Source organism: Crocodylus siamensis, chromosome 10 (genome assembly GCF_052110815.1).
Source record: "Crocodylus siamensis isolate JL-2025a chromosome 10, ASM5211081v1, whole genome shotgun sequence".
NCBI classification, from domain to species: Eukaryota; Metazoa; Chordata; order Crocodylia; family Crocodylidae; genus Crocodylus; species Crocodylus siamensis.
Genome location: NC_143404.1, coordinates 9,022,774 through 9,043,086, shown reverse-complemented (window position 1 = coordinate 9,043,086; position 20,313 = coordinate 9,022,774).

Here is a 20,313-nt window from a genome sequence, read left to right as displayed (position 1 = left end):
TTTTTTGCCCCTCATGTATTTGCAAGGCAAGAAAGAATTGTGCTGTCTGCAGCAGGTTTCTCTCAGTCGTTGCAGTTACGGCAGGGAAGCGAACCCTAAATTCTCACAATTTTATTGCATCTGCTAAAGCAGTATTGGCTTTCAACAGTGAAATGTGTACTCCGTCCAAGTGTCTGCGCAGAATTTCGGGCACTCCATGCATGGATACAATTTCAATGGCAGAAACAGGAGAAAGGACCAGACACAAATGCACCAAGTATTACATTCAGGGAACGACGCTGCAGCAGGCAGGTTATACCGTGGGAATGGACGGCAGCTGCGGGCAGTGTTATGACTGATTTGCGGAGGAGGCCACAGCCTTTAAGGAAATCGGAAGGGTTGGCGTGCGGCAGTGAAATCCTAAGATCGGGGCTTGAGTCCCTCGTTCCCAGGCAGATAGAGTTGGATGCAGCGTGCGTGCCCTCCAGTGACCCACTTTGGCCGGTGGAACTTATATTGCCAGACTACTGAGGGAACCATAGCCAATAGTCCTTGGCAGAAATCAGGTTGCTACAGCGGTGGGATGGAGGACGGATGGAAGCTCTTCGAGGACCCCCAGTCAAAAGAGAAAGCGTACAGTTTGCAATGAAATTGGCTTATCACATTTTTCGCAACCACGCCATTAACATACACAGCTGCAAAGGCCAAGGCAGGGCTAGACTCACCAGGCACAGGTGGGTGAAGTGACACATCTGAACTGTCCTTCACCAAGCGCTCGGAGGACACGGTGTTGCTGGCAATCCCACGTTGGCTTGCTTCCTTCCTGGCTCCGTCCTGGTGCTACCTCTGGTCCCACGCTGCCTCATTCCTCTGCTCCATGCGGAAGTGACTCATTTCTTCACCTGGCCACGATGCTTTTGGGGGGGGGCGCAGCAGTCAGAAAGCCTACAGACATCTGTGCTTCAGAGCCTCCTGGCTCTGGAAGGGGCTCCAGCTCTGATTTCCCCATGTGCCGGGCTCTTTGCATATGTCTTTCCTCTTTCCCTCTCTCCACTCCTGTTCTTGACAGGCCTCTCGCTCATCCTTTCACTTCATTAAGTGCCTCAGCCCCTCCTCTGGCCTCTTAAAGAAAGTGCTGGGAAATTCAGCAGTGAGAAAAAAAAAAAAAAAAGTGTCAGCCTGGACTGGAATAACTACTTCATCGGCCTCTTCAAGTCTCTGCAATTATCTTCTTTCTAGGTGGGAATCTTTCCCTGTGATTATACGGCTCTTCTGATTTTCATCAGCTGGAGAGCTGAATCTTTGGGATTAGCCTTTCAGCACAGCATCCTTCACCCTTGCCTACCCCTTAATGTCACGGGCTCTGGCCAGTTAGTCCAGTTATAGTTGCTCTCGAGTCCAGCCTGATCCGCCTGAAAGTCTAGCTCCACAAATAAAGGAGAGTGGGAGTTTCCATGTTAATGTGCTTTCTCCTCGAGCCCTCAGGGAAAGGTCCTGAACACGATTTCTTCCGCTTGGATGGAAAGAGGAATTCCTGTTATAGCCTCCATGAAATCACAGCCTTCTGTTTGCCCGAAATGTAAAACAAAGTCAATATTACCTTAGAGCCTCTTATTCATGTTGTAATAAAATGAGACACTGCCTCGGAAATACATTTTAAGGCACTTAAGTCTTGTAACATTTGTATTTACCCGAGTAAAGTTCGCAGCTGACCTTCGGATCCGGATGGTTTGGGAGTACAAGTCTAGATCAGCTTCCAGTTTCTCCAACACCCAAGGGCAGAACCGGTCAGAGATTCAGATCTTCCCCTCCCCTTCCCAAGCTTTTCCCTTCTCTCTCTCTCTCTCGCTCATGATACAGAAAGAATGACATATTGCAGTGAATCTGCTGAGAATAGCTTGTAAAATACATCATTATATGAATCAGCCTTATTAGCAGTCTCCTGTGCTCTTGATTTAAAACAGATACAGGTCTTGGAGAAGAGAGGACTATGGTGGTTCCCCCCCCTCCTTGCCTGGCTGTTGTGCTCAACAAAACCTGAAAATCATTCTATAAAAGTGAGGTCAGAAGCAGAAAGCAATTGCTACATCACATGATGAAGGGCCTGGAGTGTTTCCCGTGCTATACTATATTTATAAATAAAATCATATTTTACGTGTTTAAACTGATTGATTTCTTGCAGGACCCAATCCCATTGACTGAGGAGCCTGCAACAAGCAATGCCCTTAGCTCTCCCCTTTCACTCCTTACGGTGGTTGGGTTGAGACAGGTTTCAGCTAGCCGCCTTGCAACAGCCTGAAGGTGGCTGGCTGCCTCAGAACTGCTTGCTTCAGATCTTTTTTGTAATGGTTTTATTTCGAGGCAACCTCATGGATGTTGCAAATTCGGCTGTCTTTGATTTATGCCGATGAAACCAGCACCGCCGAAGACCGAAAGGCGGCAGGCGCATAACTCTCAGCCCACCCCCAAAGGGATGGAGCAAACTCCTCCCTCCGTTTCTCTGATTTCGGGGTGCATCAACAGGCACGTGGACTTTGGTGCAATTTCTTTTCCATGTGCGGGGCTTGGTAAGCAATAGCGGTCACCGGCATGGGTGCTTCTAAGCAGCTGCAGTCGGGGTTGACATTGTGGTGCTTGAAAAGCCTCTGGCTGCCCCTTCCATGAGCTACTGAACTACACGAGAAAGGCTTACCCAGGACTAACAGTACAGATATTTGGGAGCTCTCAGTCCCGTTTTGGTGAAACCAGCCCTGTGGGACAGTTTCCACCTAGGAATTGGGTGTCTCGGTGATGGAGCTCATTGCCTGTGGGTAACAGTGCATTTCTGCCTTTGAGGTAAGATCTCGATCCACCGAAGCCATTGGAGTCCCTGCCATTGTGTCGCACCTTCGTGTATCAGCTTTTGCTTATCTTTACTTCCCTTGTTTCTGAGGACGTTTTGGGATGAGAGGGAAAGCCACATGCAATTCTTTCATGAGGGCTTGCGGGAAGCGAGGACTCATGTAGCCTCCTCCTGAAGACCCCACCACCTTTCAGGCTTTCCCTACAGCTCTTGAAAGACTGCCTAGGCATTGGAGAAGATGGTTTTATTGCATCCCCTCCTGGGCTCCCTACACCTGCCGGCCAGTGAATGAAGGGTGATGCTTTACACAGGATCCAGAGGAGGGAGCAGATGATTACAGAGTCCCACGTGCTCCCGTGCACAGGGACCAGACCCCGGGCTGTGAGCCTCTTATCCCTCTGGCGCTGGGCAAGGTCACACGGTGCACGAATCCAGCTAGGACTGGGCTAGTCAAGCAGAACTGGACCTATGATACTGCACCTCCATTTCAAGGCTACCTATTCACTTTTTTGCCAAAGATTTTCCTATTAGTTTGGATTTTAGCCAACTCTCGCATTGTTTTTAATGACAATTCACATAACCTTGCTTTCCTGCTGATTTTGCCATTGGCTGAGACAGACTTGGGTTTTCTCCCCACCCTACAGGGTTGTTCTGCAGGACCTGCTGTATTTCATTCATGGTTTATGCTTCTGTGTTGGGTGTCTCCTGGATTATAGTTTGTCCATTGAATTCGATAGGGAGGATCAAGTTCCTAGGCCTCAGATTTACCAGCTGGATTGATTAGTTTTCTACCAGTGCACACAGATGAAGGGCATACGCTAGGACATAAATAGCCATCCCAAGCTACACCTGCCATATTCATTGGAACAATTGTTGTGATTCAACGATTTTAGTTATTTCCTGTGGCTAATTATAGCATCTGCTTGACTCTGCTCTTCCTGGTATCGCAAACAATGTCAAGCCTAATGCTTGGTGAGGCAGATCCCAGTTTCTACGTGTTTTTGGTTATGCTTTAAGAAAAACATTTGAGATGGAGATAGAGGTCTTTGGATAGTACTTTCTAAGACATCGGGTGGTAGTTTCATCTCCTCCAACTCGTTTTGCTGTTTGTTTTTCTTACGGTCACATGAGGATTTGATAACATTTGGGACATTTTCCCCACCACAGTATTATCCATCGTTGATAGGTACATAGAGGTTATAAAATGTTGAGGTTGGATTTTTGTTTTCACGCTATTTTTTTTTTTTAAATTCTCTCTTACTGGTGATGTAGGCACTGTTATATGCAGGGTTCTTAGTAAATAACGTCTTGCTTTCAATACATTTTATCTAGTACAATATGCAGCGATTCTGTACAAGTCCCAAGGAGACATAACGGTTGTTGGAAATATCGCCTATCCTAGTTCTGATACGTCAGCTCAGCAATAAAAGGAAACAGGATATTTGCAACTTCATTTTAACAGGGATTCTGCAGCTACCATGAGAACGTGGATTACTTGGCATTTGGGTGAGAAAACTCTTTAACGGTTTCACTGGTGTCTAATCCCCGGGGATTTACCATTCTTTTACTGCTCTTGAAATAGCCATTAATGCAATGACAAACAGAAACGGTCAAGTTGGTTCCACTTGTGTCTCACTGTTTTTTGCTGACTTTAGGCACAAGGCAGGTCAAACGGTCCCATATATCCAATGTCAAGATTCCCAAAGTTAGATCGGAGCTGGCAGGGGCTGTGATTGAGACACAAACCCACTATGAACTCATTTTCGGTAGCTTCCCTATTGAAATATGGACGGGGGTGTCCGGCTACTCCCTATCTCCTCCTTGCTTGCCCCTTTGGGGGTGCTTAGCACCTTTCTGAAGTGTTGTGCATCGATTTCCGCGGGCGCTGCACATCTCCAGGTCTGAGGGACGCCGTGTGGCTGCGCCTGTCAGGAGGTTCCTATGAATTTTCTTGTAAAAACCTATTCTGAGGATCCTGAGGGGCTTAGGTTACCTCACTCTTTACAAATAACACTTTACACAGGATAGGGTTACCGTCTTTTACGGAGTCTCCAACTCGACTTGCGAAGTGCCGTGAGAACAATTACTATTACCACCGGGTTATTATTAGTATTTTTTTTAAAAGGCACTCATCACGCATGGCGAAAAAAGCTAGGTAAAATCTCCAGTGTAGGTCTTGTGTAACTCAGCCTAACGCAAGCTCAACGTGTTTGCTGTTAAGCTGGAAGTCTGGGCTTGCATGAATTTTGCAGGGCTGTAACAGAAGAAATGTCTTCCTGAGCTGAGGAAGGGTTGGGAAAGGTTCAATGTCAGGGCAATGCAAGGGAATGCGTCTGCCGTGCTGCAATATATACAATATATATACAATCAGCCTGACGGCCTCATCCTCCAGTGGTGGAAAAGGTCTCAGCTCCACATGCCCCTTTCACACAGCGGTTTTTCTAGGTTTCACATACAGGGTAATTGGACTCCTGAATTTTGTCAGCTGCCTGATAAATGTGCCTTTTAGGACAGACGTCAAATCTGGCAAAAGGGATTTTTTTTTTTTTCCAGGGAGTTTTCTTTTGGGGTCTCTCTTCCCCTCGCAAAATGTAGGCCGCGCGGTATGTCATAAGGAAAGACAAAGAGGAACAAGGAACCCTTGTGGTAGTGGACAAAGGCACTGTAATAGGTAAGCAACCCACTTGGCAATTGGCAGCATAAGGAGGGTTTTTTGGATAGACCCAACCGTTAAATCAAGCTGTAGCCACCTGGTCTCCGCTGGGATCACAAGAGCAAACGGGAACGCGGTTCACGGGTGCATCATAAAAGAGGAAGCCGAAATTGTTTCGATGCAAATATAAGCCTTGTTGCATGGTTGCAGCACTCGACAGAGCTTTAAAATAAATAGCTATTCGTGAATGGTAAAATGCAGTGTCATTCGCTGGTATTAAACTGTGCGCTGGAAGTAACTTGAATGATTTTGAGTGAGTACGAAGGACACACCATAGCAGCACCTTTCCCCCCCAAATCAAGTGATTTCTTATTTACTCGCAGCATCCACCAGGCGCTGCTCAGGACCATCCTTGGACTGGCTATCCAGTTTGGGCGGAAGGCAATCCCCATCTCTCAGGTGGGTGAAATCCAAGGTAGTGACTACAATGGATGCTGCATCTGCCTATCTAAGGGAAAAAAAACCTCTGTGTATGTTCTCGGCAATCGAGAATTTAACTTGACTACCTTAGAGACAAATTCTGCTTTTGGATATTGAAATTCTTGGAAACTAGGTTTGGGCCTTGAAGTCAAAATTTGGTCTTGAATGTGATTCTTTGAGAAGAAAGGTCTTTTACATCATTACTCCAGAACAAGAAGGCAGCTCATGCACAGGGGGGCTAGACGTGATCATCTGTAAGGTCCCTTCCAGCCCTTAATAACCATGAAACTATGTGCTGAAGGGGACTATAATAGTTTGCACTTACAACGTGTGCTTTGCACTTTGTATTTACAAGGGGCGTTTTATCTGAGGGACCCAAAGTACTGTAGTAACATTGATTCATTTAGCAGCCCCTGTCAGGTAGAAAAGCATTATTTAAGTTTTCCAGGTGGATAAATGGAGGAAAAGGGACCTTGAGAGAACTGGCAGAGCTGGAAATGGAAGCAGGAGTCCTGAGCATGGCCTTGCACACCCAACAAACTTTAGTGGTTGCCCGTCAGTTTTCTGGATCGCAGGATTACCTCGCCTCAGCGCACAAGTACTTGGTGTGCACTTGGTCAGTGTTAAAGTGAAAGAGAAATGAAATCCTAATGGTTTGGATGGGAACATCTACTTGAATATCGGACTTGAAGATCTACTTAGGTCCCTTCCGACCCTACATGTATGAATCTCTGCATCTATGAACATCCACATAGGGCATTTCCATTTAAATTTGGCTCACACTTCCATGTGTAGGTGGGCTACTTCTGATGACCAGGTGCACCAGCAAGTTGTTGAATTACTGGACAGAAGAAGGTAGATGGCAGCCCTGGTTGGGGACCTACTGCAAACATCTTCACCAAAGACTTGTTTCCAAAAGTGAGTGTTTGGAGCACTATATATTTCATGCTGTCGGGCTGCCAGCGAGTGGGTTGATGGATGCTGTCCTTGCAGACGCAGCGATTGCTTAAGTGAAAGTACCCCTTATAACTATTGCCATTTATCTTGTCACTTAGGCAAGATGATTAAGCTCCCTCCTTTTCGGGTGTGTCGGTACATTTACTGACTACAATAAGTTACCCTGCCATGAAGGGTTTATAACCATATATATATTTTTTGATTTTGAGACACATATAGATCGTGGCAAGAACCAGAAGTCCATTGTTCAATCAATCAACTTAATCCCGGTGCTCCTTGATAACTATAGCTATCACATTTCAGAGTGATTTTACTGGATATTACTGGGATTACTTGTAGTAGCCACTCAGTCTAGACAGGGGTTTCTATTACAGTGAGCACAGACAAAAGGGTAAGAAATATTAATGCCCAGCTTCCATTAACCAGGCACAAATTGTGTATCACAGGGTGGATCCTGCTCCTTTTGTTGTGGTCCCCTTTCCCTCGTGTTTCTCTCTCTGTGGGGCAAGAGCTCTTTCTTCTTTTTAACACGTCATCCTAACAAAGGTGTTCGGAGGTGCCTGCAATTCTCACCATTTCAAACTGCAGGGTGGTGGGAGTTTCTTTCCAGTTTAGCTGGACACAAGGCATCTCCTTGTGATCCCTCTCTGAAGTACACTCCAGCTTTCCTGATCTCTCCCTGGGAGCGGACACTGCTTGGAAACCCATGGCATGTGCGTGGAGTCCCTCTGTGCCATATGGAGAGTATTGTTACGCTAGAAACCTGCCGCGGGGAAAGCCGATCACAGGACTATCATCAGGGCCAGCTAAAATGACACTCACTGCTGTTCTGGGGGGGCGGAAAAAGAAGCCATTCAGAATGGGAAGCACTCCAGGAACGCTACTCCTTGAATAAACCTGGTGCAGCAATGAAACACGGTTCCCACCATCAGGACCAGGCTGCTGTGGAAAGATAATACTCTTCTGCACCTAAATCAGGACGGCTGGAGGCTGATTAAAATAAGGCCTAGTTAGCAAGGGACTGAGTGAGGTAATGAGGCTGAATCGTCAAGCATTTCAAACTTGCATTTTCTGCTGCTACTCACGTTCCTGCTCATCTCCGAACAGAAGGCTTAGGAGGGGCCCGTCAGTGGGTGCTGCAGGTTTTATTTTTGATATCGCATAGTTGGAATTGTTGTGACAGTGCCCATCGCAAATCAAACTCAATCAGGCTTACAAAGTGCACTTGGAGGCAGACGAATGCAGGGGCACAGTGGAGTGACTTAAGCAATTTGCTTCCGCATGGCAAGCCTGCCGTGACCGATCCTCCAGGTCTTTGGGCCGTCTCGTTCTTTAAGTCCTCTCCCCAAGTCCTGTGAATTTAAATTGAATTGTGACCTGCAAGCCAGCAAGCCTGTTTTGGGAAGCAGTTGTTTTACTTCTCTGCAGGAGAGGTTACTTGTGCTTAAAGAGGTGTTTCTGAGGCCTCTGCACTCAAAAGCATCTTTAGTTAGCACAACCGTGCTGGTTATTGGGGTGTTTCCAGAATCTCTTGCTTTGCTGCGGATGGGTGAGGAGGTTGATGGTGCTGCAATCCCAGTGATGTCTGGACCCACAGCTTTCCAAGACACTACTACACTTGGTTTTGTACTGAGAACACCCTTGTTGCGCTGGCCACGTATCTCCTCCTGATAGAGATCTTTTTAGCTGGATGGTGGATTCTGGTAGTTTTGAATGTGACATGGTGTGGGATATGAGTTTGCATTGCTACTGCTCGTTTGAGACGTATGGCACGGAACAGGTCTGCTGTTTCCAACATGCTTGTCTAAGCTAATCAGCAGACAGCCAGAGTAACAGTCTTGGAGAAGCTGCTACTGCAACGTCAGCTCTCCCGTGAGCCAGTGGATCTATTTATTTTTAAGCACTTATACCCCTTTGCAGAACGATGTAAGCATTTCACAGGCTGCGGTGTTCTTGGCCTCACAACGCTCTTGTAAAGCGGGGAGGTGCTGCTGCCTGCGACTTTGCAGACAGGGAACTGTGATTCAGTGAAGTTAAGTGACTTGTCCAAGGTTACATAGGATGTTGGTGGCGAAGCCCAGAACTGACCCTGAGTCTTTCAACTCCCAGGCTATCCAGAGGACTCTCTTTTTTTTTTTTTGCTGCATAGCTGGATTCATGTGTTTGGCAACCCACTGGTGCTTCCTGTAGGCAAACTCAAATACCCTGGTGCCAGAGAAAGAGCTCCCGGGGGCTTATTCCTGCTGTACCCAGAGAACACTACACCTACAGCACTTGCTCCAGCCCCGATGTGATAGTTCAGGATCTTATTCAACCACATTTTGTGAGCAAAATTTCACAGTTATTTCCTTAGGGATACTTACCTCTCTACCCCTTTTAACCAATGGTTTGAAGAATATGGGACCTCTATCTCTCACTGCTTTGGGGAACAGCAAGTTTACCACATTTTTTGCAGGTGCCAATATTACACAACTCACCCCTTTTTGAACGTCACAACATATTGGAGCCAATGCCAAATGAACCCCGTGGTAGTGAAGATCACAGACAGAGGGAGAGAGCAGAAAAACCTCATAGTATGAAAACATTTCATATATGTTCGGTGTGCGCTGCCAGGCTGTATAACCTGAATCTCTTTAGAGAGAAGAAATATTGTTTTGTAGTTGAATAAACATAATCGTAAACCATATATGTAATTTGGGGTGATTTTTAATAAAAGTGCTCTCCAGCCTGCAGTTCCCCCTGGTTTAAATGTCATCTCAACTTTTTGGTTAAATAAAATAACAGCCTAGAACAATATTTGGAAGAAAAGGCTATGCTTGGAATTAAAGCAATAGCTTGGCATTGGGAGCCAGGGATTCAGTGGCTTTCACCACCCTTCAGCAAGCTTTGACTAATACACGTACATCTGAAGCAAATGAAAAATGAGGCAACATGAAGGAAGGTTTTTACTGAAACCCCATCCAACCCATACTTTGTTAGAGACACAGCAAACCTTTCCTTTGACTGTGCAAGTTGACAGAAAAGCCTTTTTTTCTGGATGGCTGGATTTTCAGTCTCTATTTACCACCTTTTGCTTTCTTCCTACCTCAGTCTCCTTTTTTGCTTTTTCCTCTCTATTCTTCCTCACAGGTTGACATCTTCCTTATCCAATTCTTGACAAGCCCTTTCCACCCATCCCCTGGATCCTTTCACTTGTTTTCCAGTTTCTTCCCCTTTCCGATCTTATCTTTTTTCTTGAGTACTGAATGATCTCTGCTGGCGCTCTCTTTGGGCATGTCTGCATATTCAAATCATGCACTTTTGCTAATGAGCATTAAATCTAGTACCTCTATTGTGAGGTACTGGAAAAAGGTGCATTTGTCTATTTTAATGCGTATTAGCAAAAGCACACTTTTTTGGTGATGCTTTAATGATCATTAAAATAGGCTAATGCACATTAAAGCACATGTGTAGAAGCTCCCTGTGTTAACCAGGTCTGGTAGGAGGAATTTCTCTTAGCAAGCACCCTTGGCCACGTACTTGGATCCGCATCGGGGAGCGGACCTGAATCAAAGTGCTTGAAACCAGGGCTCTGAGCTAACCCATTCCATAGAAGATCTTGTCAATTTTGGAACATTTGTCAAAAATGTCAAATGTTAGGGTGGAGCCAAAGATTTCATATTCTAATTCACAATTTAAGCCCATCTCCAGAGGGCTACAAATAAATACGTTTCAGCCTGAACTAGGAGAAATGAGGCATAAAATATATCAGCTCAACCGTGGTAGCATACAAAGTATTGCAATGGCTCCTGGCGTGTGTAAGGTCTTTGGGGAGCGCGAGATGAATCCATGAGCTGTCTCTGACCCTGGGAGGGGCAGCAACTCGTGGCCTGGATTTTATTAGTTCAATTTAAACCAGAACTACTGGGAGAAAAAATTGAGCATACCCAAAGCCAATGATTGTTAAGAGGTCCTTACAGAAAAGTTTCAGGCTGGTTAATCTGGAATGGGTCCCATATGCATCCTCCTGACAAGGGCACTTCCCAGCTAGTCCCCTTTGGCTTTCCATCCTGGCTGATATTCTGGTACTTGCCGTGGATATTCGCAGTTGAAATAGGTTCTTTCAGGTAGCATCCTGCAATGGTCTATTATGATCTTCTCCCCCGATCCTGTCTCCAATATACCCCTCTGGCCATCACCACAACACTTAATGCAGGCTACTTGATGAGACGATGTAAGGAGGTGTAAAGGCTAGTGTAACCGGTGTAAAGGCTGAAGACTCTACTATTTCCATGGCGTGTCCCTGCCTTGTCTTCCACTTGTACTTCGTGAGCCACCTAAACTCATCCTTTTACTTCTCTTTCCTATTAACCCGTTACTCCAGTCACCACCTAGCTACAAGTAGGCAGGTTTCAACCACAGTCACATCAAAGGATTGCTTTTCAGGGCTCCCAGCAATGTCTCATGAACGTTTCTGATTTAAACAACCCAAGGCTGTCCCATAACAAGCAGCTGTAAGAAGACTTTCTCCATTATTTTCACTGCTTCTCGAGTGCCAGTCACATGCTCTGCTGCTGTCTAAAACCAGCCTTGGCTCCTACTAGAAATCATAACAAAACACTATTTGGGATTGGGTTTCTTTTGTTAAATTTATTCATCGTTGCCAATATCAAAACATGCACTGGTTTCATATACAACCGTGTAAAGCGGGGGAGAGGCTATTGCAATTTTGTTAGTCATCTGGACCCACGATTCTGGTTTCTCTTCTTTATGCTGACAGTTCAGTCCATAAAAATAAAAAACAAACAGGTCCACTGAGGACATAAATATTTAAATAATAATTAATAACAGTATTAATCTCAGTGGCAGCTCCGCTATTTTGAAACTTTTGCTTCGATCCCAAAATGTTTTAAATGTTCCAGATTTAGAGGCTTTTACAGAGTTTAATAAAAACTCACTTTTTGGGCAAAACATAGTTGACAGCTGTAATTGCCCTGATGGTTTCTATTTAAAAAACGTGTTCCCTTTCTTTTCACTGCGCCCTGCTGCAGTTGAGACTTTCTGTCGTGCTCCTTCCGACTTTCATTGCGCAAGTAGCATATCGGCGGCGCTGGGACGTGTGCGTGAGCATTTTAAAACATCCAGATAAAGAGGTGGTTTTGCTTTTCTTTCACTGAACAAAATCGCTAGGCCAGTTCAGTAACTCGCTGTACTCACAGAGCTGCTAGTAAAGTACACGATGGTGGCAGCAGTAGCAATCCAATCCGTAATGCTCAGATACTGGGCGGATGCGAACTCAAGGTAGGATGAAGAGTGGGTGGAAACAATTAGAGTGCTCCAGAGCACACCCCTCATTTAGAAAAGAGTTGAGACAAGTGGCAGTGTGCCCAGTGACTTCAGGGCCAGGGGACCTGGGTCTAATTCCAGCTCTGCCCATGACCTACTGGGCCGTCGACACGAGATGCTAGATGCGCAGTAGATTAATTCTACTGCACATTAACACGTCATGGCAAAAGCCATGCTAATGCACTAATGAGCAGTGGAATTAATTTACTGTGCATTAGCGTCACAAAAACCTGTGCCCTGGTGCTGCTGCCCAGTAGCGCTGATTATGGCACGTGAATTATTACCGGTACTCAATTTAATGAAACGTCATTAATAGATGTGTAGATGCACCCACTGTGTAGCATTATGCAAATCACTCCACTGTGCCTTTGTTTCCCTCTTTTGCTCTTTGTCTGATGGCTAAAAGAATGGAAACCCTTTAGCTGGCTATTCTTATCATTTGGAACGGTTTCTAGTACAACTGGGCCCTAGGCAGTTACCAATAACACTAAACCGTAACCACCACCAGCAATAGGGACGTATACAGCTCTCACACAGAATACGTATTACAGTCCCAATATATTGTACAACAACATCTGCCATGTAGCTGCTCTATCACATATCACCTAAAGATATGTGTTTCCCTTCCTCAGAAGATTTGGCTTTTGGATGCCCAGGCAAAACCATGAACGCAGTTCCCAACACCAGGATTAGAACAGATGGGACAGATTATTCTGAGTGAATAATTTATCCCACAAAAGCTAGATCTTTTCCTCTGATTAGTGTGTGGGACTTTTTCCTAACTAGGGACTTTTAAGATCCAACTCGCTGTGACTACAGCTCTGCAGGAACCCTGTAACTCTGGGTGGAAGTGAAGTGAAGGCAATTAAAAACTCATCCCTTGCCTAGCTGTAGTAACTGTATGTCTTTACTAGCTTAGCACTTGCTAGGCCATGTATACATGTAGGAAGCCCAGTAGTGCTTCTTTTATGTGTATTGACTTAGCAGAGTGCAAACATGTTAAAAAGTTCACTTTCTCCTTTATATGAGTCTATAAAAAAGCTCTTAAAATGGAGTCATAGGGTTTCAATGAGACAAATGAATGATCAGTTTAGACGTTACAGTCTTTTCCTATGGGTTAGTCACTTTATGCTGGGAAATCTTAGGATGCTAATTCAGCTTGGAGAGTTTACTTCATTTTCATGCCACAAGCAATAAGTAATGCCATGAAATATCACAATGCCTCCAAGTCATGATGGAATAGACTGCTGGGATGCACAAATAGGTATCATTTCTGAAATGTGATACCAGGCAGAACTACATTTTCAGAAGTCCCCAGGCAGTAAAGATTTCTTGTGCATTTATGGAAATTCATGGGCAAAGGCAAACACAAAAAATATCTGGATATTTTTCCAACAGCTATTTGGACACAAATGTACAGAAATAATTATAAACACATGCACAAACAGATCAGCGTGTACGCAGAGTGCCTGTTTGTAGAAGAAATAACACATTAACATTGTTTTAGACTTCTGCAAGTGTACTGCATAATTGCAGCTTAAGCACTTATTTTTGTGTGTTCTTCCAAAACTGATGACACAAATGTAACGTCACAGTATTTCTCAACTGGGATTTAGAAAGCAGTAAGACAAAGATGCTCACAACCAAACTTTTCGGCATCAATTCCAACTCTGGAGAATTAATGGGAAAAAACCCAGTTTTAGTGCAGATGGAGTAGGTGTTTGACAGGATTACAAAGAGGGGCTAGTGATGTCAACTACCCATTGGCTTCAATGGTAAGAAACAGAATTGCAAGTTCCAGTTGGGAATCATTTCAAGGAGCACAAGGTAACGTCTGCTCTTTGTATGCTCAGACGATGCCCTGTGCCATTTGCCTTTGTAGCGTGCCGTGCCTAAACGTCACTGAAGCCACAAGCAGGTATTAGGAGAAAGGGGAAAAGAAAATCAGCACGTTTCCTCAGTGAAAGACCAAGTCTTTTATGCCTGTGTCTCATCTAAAAATGATGTTGTTTAGCGGAAGGGATCAACATATGCACTCCAAAATGGAGATTAAAGACGTCAGATGAAATGGGAACCTTACCTCCACAGGTTTTGTCAAAGCCTCAAGCTCGCACGATATATCTATCAGGCTTTGTAAAAAATAATAGCTGAGTATAAACAGAATAAGGCATCGTATGTGATGGCGGCCCGTTGGCCAGGAATGGTAGGGCATACCCGAGGTTCGCATGGCGCGCACTTAGAGAGCGTGTTTGCCATATGCCAAGATGACTCATCTTAGCTAGTGCTGGAATTCAATTGCTGCCAACAGTGAGGATATGGTATATTGTTAACTTTTATATGTGATGACAGCGATGGACAATTTTTTGGGCTGGAGGGGCCACATAAGGCATTTCCGTGAGCCGTTGTGGGGTGAGGGTGCTGACCTGGCCTGGTGTGGTGGCAGGAAAAGGGGGTGCTGACATGGCTGGAGATGGGTACTGACATGACCCGGTGCAGCAGTGGGGTGTGGGGGTGGCAACTGGTCCTACCTGGCCCTAGGCTGTCTGCCCTGCACGCACCACTGGGCTTACCAGGTGGAGCAGGAAGGTAGGCAGGTTTCTCCCGGGACACCCGCAGGCAAGGTGTGCTTGGCCAGGGGATGAGATGAGGTGGTGGGTGGTGGGGAGCGGGATGTGTGGGGCAGGGGTAGGGGTTGGGATGCCAGGGCAGTGACAGCATGGGGCCAGAGCCCAGGGCGGAGCCGCTCCCTGCTCCCCGCGTGCCCTTCTCTGTGCAACCAGCGCTGGTCACAGGGATGCGCGGGGAGTGGATCGAGGCTGCCCCGAGCCCCGGCCCCCCGCGGTCACTGCCCCGCCACCCCAGCCCCGCTCCCAGATGCCACTCCTGCCTTCCTGGCTGAGCGCGCCCTGCTCGCGGGGGTCCCGGCCTGGGCTCCATGGGGACCCCGCCTGCCCGCCTGCTCTGTCTGGCAACCCCGGTGGTGGGTGTGGGGTGGGCTGCCAGTGGTAGCTGGGCAGAGTGAGACAATGCCGCGGAGGCTGCTGGGAAGCCCTGTCTGGCTACCACGCTGCCTCCATCCCACCGCATGCCTGGGAGCGGCAGGGCCAGCTGCCTGCGCCAGGGCCTCAGTTGCCGGCTCGCGGGACATATTTCGTCCATCCCTGTGCTATGACCTACGACAGGCCTTGATATGTCAGTCTTCATCCCTGATGTAACAGAACTGGGAAATGTGCCAGCAACCAGCAGCTTAACTTTTAGCACTCTGCCTAAAGGGAGGAAGATGCAATGTTATTACAAAAGCAGAGGTTTAAATTAAGTCTGTGTAATCCGGCTGCACCCACAGCCCTCGCTAAAGTACACGCCAAGGCAAAAGTTCTTTCTATTCCTAATGGTTGATTCAACTGTATCTTGCCACAGAGGTGCCATAAGAGTGACATTAATGTCCCGTGAAATCGGAGTAAGTTACCTTCTGCTGAGCTTGAAGAGCCACCTTGTTCTGGGCTTCAGCAAATCCGAACCATCTTATTCGGCACAAGCCATTGGGAGGTCATAAGAATGGGCTGCTTCCCTCTCTTGCTTAATAGACATGTCTCTAAACATAGTGTGTTTTATTTGGTGCTTTCAATGCTTGGGCTCTTGGTTGTCCACCGCCCGCTTTCTCCATTCTGCACGGTCCTGGCAGTGAAAGTCCTTTGGAGCCATTTTATTAACAGACCTTAAATGTACTGGAAAGCAGGAGAGTCTCAGGGAAGAGCCATGTGCTTCTGGAGCCTGCTGTCCTCTCCTCCATTACAGCACACAGCGAGGTTTTTATCCTGGGATTTTTGCTGGAAGGGAGAACGGCGCAAATGTGCTAGTGTCACCGTGGTGCTGTGAAGAGTACTAGATATGGCCATTATTCGGTGAGATGTTGTGAAGGCCAGATGGATCCTTCTTGTGGATTCATGACAAGAGTCAGGGGAGGGTTCAAAACTCCATGCTTTTGCCTCCATTTTCCCCATAAATAACTTCAGCAGAGCAGACCGGGATGCCTGAGGAAGCCCCGAGATCCACGAAGCACTCTTGTTCTCCCGTCCAAATCTGCAGCTGTGGGCTGCCTGGCCGCTTGGCACCAGCGGCAACATCTCGAGCCCAGAGTAGCTTCTCTGTGCAAAATAATGAAACCTCTAACCATGCTGGTGGTGAAAGCTTTCTGAGTCCCCCCGGGTGCCATTCCTAACCTCATCAGGAAATCACTGAACCCCATAGAGGGCAAAAGGGATGGGTACGACGAAAGTACCCGGCTCCTCTTTTCTGCCTCGCAGGTGGCGTGAGGACGATTAGGCCGTAAGTGATGCGTGCGCGCTCAGAAGGGTGGGAGACATCGAAACGGGGGTCGTTGCAGCACGCAGCATCACCGAAACCAGGCTGATGTACACTTGGGAGAATCGGACCTCGGCATAGCCACTGTGAGAACAAAAGGGAGAGGAAGAGAGCCGGCCATCTGCCTTATGCTAGCTCAGGCTGTCACGTCCATAGGAGCATTGTGTCTGAACGCAGGGTGAGGTCCATGGGGACGTTAGCGGATCCAAGTGGTGAAGAAGGAAAACCATGGGCAGCCGGCTAGAAATGAACACAGCTGGAAGACCAAGACAGGAGGCTCCTCAGCGTGAAGTACAACACGGAGAGGAGGTGTTCGCACACTGCGCCTGTCAGACCTGCATCAAGTCCAGTTTCCATAACTTCTGCTCAGATCCATGACGATCCTTCCCTCCTGCGTCGCTGGAAATGAGCTCCCGTCTAAGGTTTCATTAAGCAAAGAGGCAACCCAGCTCTGGAATGAGGATCCAGAGCCGAGCGATGCTATGTGGGGGTTGGGATTTGTTGAGTTGTCAAGTGTAACTTTAGCATGAGGATGTACATGATGTGGATTTATGGTGGACACGTGCAGGCTCAGAATTGATGGCAAGGGGCTAGTCTGAGCAAACAAGCCCTGGCTACCTATTTCCTTGGGCCAGAGCAAAGGAGAACTAATTACATGGAGAACAGCTGCAGCCTCCTTGCAACAGGACCATCTGATTCTGACCATGTCCCAAAACCAGAGCAGCAGCACCTGAGACCTGCCAGGTATAGTCATTCTTTTCTCAGTTGGTTAGAAATCCCCAGAAAAGGGAAGGAGCAAGAATTAGGTAAAGAGCTTGGCTCTGCTGTTGCAGTGTTACTTAAGCAAATGTGGGGGGAAATATTTCAGTCTGCTGCAATATTTTCTTGGGTGCTTCAAACTTTGCAAAATGCCCTGGAGGTCACAGGCCATTGCTCCCGCTGTGTATTTCTCTTTAAGACGGTGCTCATAAGCAGAACTGGAGCACATGTGTGATGAAGGGTTGCCATGGCAAATGGGTTTTGGCACTATTTAAGACAGAGTTTTATTGCGCAGCAGAATAAATAAGCATGTTAAAGCCACATACAGTAACTTGTTGGCACATACATTAATGCTCCCAAGGGCTGCAATAACTTAAGCACCCGCCCTTTTAAACATTTTTCAGCATTTTTTTTCTTTTTTATTGACTACATGCATATAGCATTAGGGCTGGGAATGTCCCATTTCCACCCTGCTTTGAAGTGTGCAATCGAGGCAGAAAAGGACGACTGTCTAATAAATCATAAAGGGGCATTGTGTGTGAACAAAATGGGCGATTTTCCCTTTCCTGACATACCTGGGGATTCCTCAGAGCAGGACGTGGGGATATATCGGGCCCGACCCTAAAGTGCTTCCACTGAAGCTAAAAGCAGGTTTGGGAGCTTGGAGGCTGTTCTGCTTGGACATGGCCTGCGTAGCCAAAAGGGCTTTTCATGGCTTCAGTCACGTGGTCTGTCTTGCCGCTTCGGGCTCCTTGTCATGCGATTGCTGTCCCGCTTTTCCCCATCAGTTATGTACTTTGGTTTTAGTTATTTCTATAAAACATATGCTGCCTTCTCCGTTCTGCTCCCCACCTCCCACATTTATTCCAGGGAATTCCCATGGATTCTGGGAAGTGGGCAACCACACATGTAGGGGAAGGTTTGCATTAGCAGAAGAGGATGCGGGTCTACAGAGCTCTGGGAGGGGAATAGAAACGTTATCTATTCTAAATTAAACTTTATAACGAAAGCTTTGCTTTAAAAAGTTATTAGTGTATTAGACTGGGCTTTATTAAGTGAAAGAGCCAAGCCAAGTTAGGCAGAAGGTCGGTGGGGGCCGGTGGGGGGAGCTGTGAAGCCGGCTCCCTCTGCTGTGGGAAGCTGCGACTCATCTATGCTGGAGATCATGGATGTTTTCAGGAGCAGAACATATTAAATTCCTTCCCGGCTCTCTCCGTACGAGCAGGTATATTCATGACACTGTAGGCACGTTCACACAGCTGCAATCGGATGATAGGTATCATTGCATCTGTTTTTCCCCGTGGTTCTAAGAACGAGATTTTACGTATTTGATTTTATTGGGGCCCAAGTCAACTGGCGCTGAGCAGCGGGAAGGCCCTGGTAGACTTGGGATCAGGTTGCTGGTGAACTGCAGGGCTCCGCTGAATGGGAAAGGTCCTCCAGATTCACAACATGGAAAAGGAAAGGTGTGAGGATCTGACCGTTTCACGCGAATTGCTCCCGTTTACGACGGGCTGATAGGTTCATTATGTTTTGCAATTTGCTGAATAAGAGAATCGTGGGGGAGTGAGGCTTCTTGCTTAATGTTGATGCAGAGGTGGGGGATTTCTGTGTCGCTAGGATGCCTCTTGGGGGTACCCACAGTGGAAGACCTAGCATCTCCTTCTGGTTGTTTGGGTTTGCTTGTCATTAAAGGCTGGTGGAGCTATCAGTGGCTGTTGACAAATATATTATAACAAAGTTAGGTGAAGCGAAAGTTACTTAAGATTAATCCAAACTTGCATGACATTGTCGTTTCTCTTCAGAAGAATGTGCCAGCAGGGAGAAGTACAATTTCTGACAATGTTCGGAGAACCACCTCAAGGTGGAAATTTGCAAATAGGGCTACTGTAGTATGTAATGAGAAGCTGCAGGGCTTTCAATTATCCTACATAGTCTGTCTCTTTGCAGCTTGACTGACAGCTAATTATGCTGGTGCCATTTTTTTGGCAGTGGAATTTAATCTCCCAGATGGAAAGCAAATCAATCTGCCCATTCACTGCAGCTGAGGCATACTTTGGCTCAACTTTAATTTATTCTCCTAAGCCTAAGAAGGCTAGTCATTTCAAGGTACAAAAATATCAAATTTCCTCCGCTAACCAGGCTGGTGAAAAAGTGTAGGAGAGTCAGGATTTCTTAGACTACACTGTGAAATGTTGTCGCTCCTCGTTTTGTATTAGAAAACGGCAATATCATCTCCCCTTGATTCCTATTTGTGAAATCCAGCAGAGAGAAGAGGCATTTATGAGCTGGTTGCTAGTGATAATGGTTAAACATGAGTTGTGGAGGCATTAAGTGGGATTCTATGGAGGAATGAACTAAATCTCTGAAGAGCGGAACACAAAAAGGAATCGGTGGCAATTTTCGAGTCTTTTAGCCAGTGTGCACTAGTTTGGTTCCCATTGGGTTTCACAGCGGGGATATAAATGCAATCCTTCTACTTACCTGCACTCTTCAGGCCTATCAATTATGCTGCTTCTTTTGAGTTGCTGTTACAACTTTAGGTATTATTGCCCTCTGTAAAGCAGCTGCAGAACGGAGTATGTGAGTAGTGACTGCAGGCTATGGGCCTGATTCTCAAGTGCTTGGGACCCAAAACTCCCATCAATGTCATCTTTTAGGATAAAAATTAAAAAGAAAACTCAGACTCCTATTTCTGGCAGAATCTGGGGTCTTGACAATTTACTGGACATGGTTAGAGAATGCAAGAAGTGAGAGGCTTTTTTGAAAACCAGAGGGTTGGCTAATGAAGAAAGCCTGTTCTAGGCTGGATCAGACGCCCTATTTACTTCAGTTATTACCTAGTACTTTTCAGGGTAATTTCCTAAAAAATCCTCAGATTTACTGGAGATGTACTTGTGTTATGGAAAGTTAACAAAGAAAGTCTGGTTTTCTTTAGGTTCTTATGATCAGAAGA